Source organism: Mustela nivalis (genome assembly GCF_964662115.1).
Source record: "Mustela nivalis genome assembly, chromosome: 17".
NCBI classification, from domain to species: Eukaryota; Metazoa; Chordata; class Mammalia; order Carnivora; family Mustelidae; genus Mustela; species Mustela nivalis.
Window position 1 is genome coordinate 38,535,031 of NC_139036.1, and position 6,000 is coordinate 38,541,030.

Genomic DNA, 6,000 nt, shown 5'->3' on the forward strand with positions numbered 1-6,000 from the left:
GTAGAATTTCCAGAAGCCCAGCTACCAGATGTCTGGAGGAGCCATATATTAGACACTACCCCAATTTTTAGTGTTTTGTAAGCTGTTGGGTGAGAGTCTGGTGAGCTGGGGAGGGGGTTGCCCTGGGGGGTGAGGATCAGAGGGAGCCAGGATTGGGGGGGGGGGGGCTGGGCCTGAGGGCTCTATCTGCAGCACTGAAGTTTCCGTCATAGTCCCATGAGGGACTTTTCTGTGTCTTCTAATCTTTTTTTTTTTTTTTTTCTTTAAAGTAATCTTTAATCTTGAATTTACAACCCAAGATGAAAGAGACAGCCAGGTGCCCCTGAGTCCTCTAATCTTAAGGAGAGTGGAGAAGACCAGGAGATGATTAAGAGAAAGAAAATCTCCCCCCGTTTTCCAATACAGATGGAATTCTGCAAGAGAAAATCCAAGTGGGCGATAGTCCAAAATCCATACCCCATTTGCTCTATTCTGTCCTCCATCTCCCAGAAAAAATTGTTGGGAAAACTCCAGTACATACGGACGCATAAATTTTACATCCTCTGTCACATGCTTAACCCTATCGACCGAACAAAACCACAATCTTACATTTTAATCAAGTTTCACAAAAACAAATCAGTAAGAATCTAGATCAACAAAAAACATAGAAAACGGGAGGACACAAAAAGACAGTTTTCTAAAGATGGACATGCAAATTGTTAAAAGTAACACGAAGAAAATAAGTTTAAACTCTGTGAATGTTAAAAATGCACAAGGCTTTTGATACGACCCATTTCTAAGAATATACCATACAGATACATTGCATATATACAGAGTCGTGACTATTGTATACAGTAGCAGAAAAAAAGGAAGAAAAAAATTGGAAGCAGTTTAAACAGCTATCCGTAGTTGCCTGATTAAGTTACAGCACATCCACGCAATGAAATGGAGTCACTAAAAATGAGGCATTAGTAATGATTTTTTTTTTAAAAAGACAAAATACAAAGCTTTGTGTACAGTATACTGCCATTTGTGGTAAAGGCTATATTTGTAAGGGTGCATATGAAACTCAGGGCAGTGGCTGCTTCTGGGAAGGAGTTAAGAAGTGGGAAAAAGAATTACTTTTCTTTTCAACGTATGTCCTTTGGTAAATTTTGAATTTTTCCTTAAGCATACATTATCTGATTTTTATAAAGATAGATTAAAATCCAGCAATTATTATTTTAATGTTGTTCCTTTTTAGTTATATAAGCAATAGAAGTTTCTTATAAAAAATTGAAAGCAGAAAAATTAGAAACTAATTACATTTCTGTTTATAAGGTCTCTACACAATCCAGATGATAACCAAAGTGTGGACTTTTTTCAGATACTTCGAACTAACAAAAATCAGATTGTTGACTTAATTCATGAAAAAAAGTTGTTTGTTTTTCTGAACGAAGTTTGAGTTTAACTGAAAGAGAATGATGGCAAAGCAGGTACTTAGCTGGTAGTCTGCGTGCAAAGATGTACTCGGTGGGGTGGAGGGTGTATAGCAACTCGCTCTTTTAGCTCCCACACCAGGTCTGTACAGCTGAGACCTCCGAAGGCCGAATGAAAAAACAATTGAACGTTTCAAACAAATGAACAATTTGCACCATTCAGACTAAAAATGAAGCCAAAGTCTAACGGTGGAAACATAGGCCCTGTGTGCCTGTTGGGGCCCCCCCGACTTACCCCCGTCCTGGGCGGGAGGCTCTATAGATCTCCGGCCCGCCTGGGGCCGCAGAGGCGCGGCTACTGGGCCAACTGGGCCGCGGCTGCTGGGGTCGCAGGGCATCTGGGGACCCACACCCTGCGGAGAGAGGGTGCACTGTACCCCTGACCGAAAGAAATGCGTCTCCAGGGAAATGCGTCCCCTATACGCCCCTCTGAGCCCTCTCCCGATCCTCAGGGGAGAGGTGAGAGCCCAAACCCGGAGCCCTCCGCTCCGCGACCCACCCCGGCCGCTGGGGCTCCGCTTCGGGGCAATCTCACTGGGTCGGACCGGTTCCCCCGCCTCATCCAAAAGGAGGTCGGCCCCTGGTGCCGGTCACCCGAGGATTTGGTAGGGAAGCCTGCGGGCCTGAGGTTCTCACGCTGCCTGCACTGAGCTGGCTCCCCGCCTCCCCCGCGGGGCGAGAACCGGGCGCCCGTGGGTCCGGGGCTCCCACCCATTTCGGTGGGGACGACTCTGGGCGCTTTGCTCTCCGTGTCCCTGGAGCGACGAGCGACCGACTCCGACCCGTGCGGGAGAAACCTGGTCCTCCGGTCAAACCTCTCCCCACAGCTTTGCCCAAATCCTCTTTCTTGCCTAGACCGAGGCCTGGGCAGTCTGCTGAGTCTCCCTCGCTAAAAATAGAGGGAAACCGAGGCACGCGAGGTTAAAGACATTTGCTGGATTAGGAGATCTTGGGGATGGTTTCTTGGTTAACAGGATCCTTGGCAAGCCTGGAGGATGCAACGGGCGAAGGGAAACAAACAGGTAAGGGTGGCCCGGGGCGGGTGGGGGGTTGGTGAGGAACATCTGGGCTAGGAGAGGGGGTCTGGAGGACAGGAGCAGCCTGCCCCCAGGAGCCCCACAAGGAGCCCTGGGGAGGAAGACTCTAACTTGAGAGCTAGCGGTCAGCCGCCCCAGCTTCTGGTGTTTTCTCAAAAAGCAGCCTCTGACATGCTAAAATGACCCAAACATTACAGGAGTGATAAACTGGATTAAATTCCCCCCACCCCCCGCCGCCCCCTCCAAACCAGCAATGTCCACTCTTTTCTCCTTCCTGTCCCTTACTGGGGACTGTCAGCAATGTCAGTTCCCTCAAAAGAAACTGCTAAATGAAGGACGGTTAGAGTCAGCCAGTAGGGTCCTTGGACTCTTACTCCTTTGTCCTACCCCCCTACGCCTCCCCCCATTTGACTGGTGTGGCTAAAACTGGGGGAGGCTTGGAATGGGAGTGCTCCAGCTTTCTTTGTGTCCGTGTGGCTGTGACACTGTCACACCAGAAAGGAAATGACCAAGAATAAGACTAATACTAAAAATAAAAACTAGGGGCACCTGGGGGGCTCAGATAGTTAAGTGTCTGCCTTCAGCTTAGGTCATGATCTCCAGGTCATGGAATGGAACCCCACATCGGGTTCCCGGCTCAGAGGGGAGTCTGCTTCTCTCTCTCTCTCATCTGTCTCAAGTGAATAAACAAAACCTTTTAAAAATAAAAAAATAAAAACAAAACCTCATTGGCTTTGGGGGACTTTAATATTGTGGGTGGGTGTCTGGACTTGCTTCCGACCTAAGATTAGAGTTGATAAAACTTCAGGATCGTTCTAGATTGTTTTGTTTATAAACAATGAACCAGGCCATTTTCTCTCTGATATTCAGTCGGCGGGAGGTGAGAGATTTTCCCCCATGCGGGTGGGTCTGTTCCTGGATAAGGGCAAAGGGAGGCCTGACAGACTCCCTAAAGGAGTTAACAACTCAGGTAAAGTAAAGATTCCAGCCAATCCAATAGTGTTTGGTCAAAGAAAAGCCCGATGGTGGCTCTGGCTGATTTCTCCCAGAATTGGCTGAGTGGCTGGTTATTTTGACATCTTAGAAAGCCAGCCTAGGGGGTGCTGAGCTGCGTGATCTTTATCTGTGTCGACCTGGGTTCTGCACGATCCCAGCCACTGCTGCCCTCCTGTCCTGCTTGCCAAGACTTCCCTTTGCTCAGGGAATTTGCACTGAAATTCCCTACGTTCTTTAACCTCGATTTTCATCCTCTGCCCCCCTCCCCGCCCCCATCTATGTATGCTCCAGTTTCTCTGTTGCACTCTGCATCCATTTCTCTGGGAGGCCGAGGGAGGGTCCTCTGGGTCCAGTCCCACAGGTCTGGTGATGGAATTAACTGGTTAACGCCTAACTGGCTTGTTCAAATGCTAGGTCAGAGCACCTGAATGGGAGGACGCAGCTGCTGCCTGCCGTTCCCTCAGTCCGTCTTTTCCCGGCAGGTGCTTGGGGGTAAAGTTTACCTTCATGGGGAGGGTGACCACCACCTGTGCTTATTAAATTCACATACTTTGAAATGGTATAAAAATTTCTTTTCTCCTGAAACTGAACATTCGAGGAGGTCAGAGACGGAAGAGGATTTTGTCTCGTTTCAGTTTGTAGTCTTGTTGGTCTGGCCGTGAATGGGAAAAAAAAAAAAAAAAATTCCAGGCCAAGACTCCAGTTGAGATATGACTTCTCCCACCATTTGGAAGGACCTGGAAACCGTATGGACTGGCCAGGACAGAGTTCGCGGATCCAGAGGGAGTTAAGGGGGTGTCCAGAATCGAGCCTTCCTTTTACTAAAAAATAAATAAGTTCTGGCATCCAAATCAAGGAAGGAAATTAAAGGACGCAAAAGGGAAGAGAAGACCAGGAAGGAAAAAAAGCTGGGGGAGCCCTTTCTTAGCTCAGAACTGGCTCAGTACAGGGCCCCTGGCAGACCCTTCCACACCCAACTCAGGGACCAAAGAGAAAAGAAGGCATCTGCAGTTCTTCCTTAAATCTCCCCTTCTTTTTGCCCCTCAAAAACCCATACACTTCCCTGGGGCAGGAACCCAGCCACAGTGCTGGAGTCTTCCACCCCTTCTGTGGTTGAAGTCTGGGTGGCCAGCTCAAAGTCAGCCTTGAATCCTGCCCTCCTCCTATCTTCCCCACCCCACTCTGCACTGCCTTGGTCAGGGGGGAGGAGTCTGACATACAGGTGTCGCTGCCCAGAGTCCCCAGACTGCCCCCCACCATTGTACTTCCGGAGCATCAGCTTTCTAATCCCAGGGGGAAAAAAAAGTTTTGGAAATGTAGATTCACTGGTGCGGGGAACCAGCCCCGCAATGCTAATGTCTCTGTAGGGATCCAGCTCTCTGGAGGGAAGGAGCCCGCTCTGTAGCTGTGGGGCCTGGAGGAAAGGGCTTTTAAGTTAGGTAGAAGTGAGTTTAACTCCCAAATGGAGACTCCAGGCTGCACAGTGGAGACCTCATGCAATAGGGCAAACATGAACCTTGGATGATAAAGATCCAGGGTCTTCAGTAGCAGGAGGAGCTGAGGCTGCCAGGTCAGCGGAAGGAAAAGTCAGCATAAATTTCTTTTCTGCAATGAGATGGCTTCACATTTTCCCTGCAGATATTGCAAAACAAGTAAATAAGGTATATAAATATATATGTGGGGCAGGTATATAACACCAAATTTTCTTTTTCTTTTTTTAAAATTTTATTTATTTACTTGACAGAGAGCACAAGTAGGCAGAGAGGCAGGCAGAGAGCGGGGGAGCAGGCTCCCTGCTGAGCAGAGAGCCCCAAGCGGGGGCTCGATCCCAGGACCCTGAGATCAGGACCTGAGCCAAAGGCAGACACTTAACCCACTGAGCCACCCAGGCGCCCCAACACCAGATTTTCTAAGAAAGAAATGCTATCAAACCAGCAGTTGAGAAAATCAGACTCAATCTCTTAATAACCCTAGCTGGCTGAGCTCATTCGCTCTCCCTGAGCTCCCCCAGTTGCCCCCAACCCCCTCCAAGGGCACTGCTGTTGGGATGAGTAAACTTGCTCTAAGCCAAAGTCACACTTCTATTTCACCCCAAGACTTTCAAAGGATCCATATAAGCTTTGCATATGTCTCAGGGAGGATCACAAGCAGCCTGTTACTCAGAATGGATTATGTGAGGTTCCGTTTATGAGGGCAAATTGTATTTCACACATGAGTCACCTTGAATAACCCAATAATTAATTAAAACCATGTCCTGCAGGGGAGAATTTATTACATTTGCCGGCTTTTTATGAGCTAAGTGTGGTTTGGAAATGAAAAATGTGAGTATTCTTCAATGAACGAGGTCTGCACTGCATTCTGCTCTGGCTCCTGGAGTCTCCCTCTCACCAGGTCCCAGAGAGCAAAATCTTCCAGCGGTGGGTGGGACTTGAGATTGGAAGCCTAGAGCAGAGCAGCTGGGTTGCAACTACCCCCGCCCTATCCAGGGCCCCACCAGTGTTTTCTGGAGT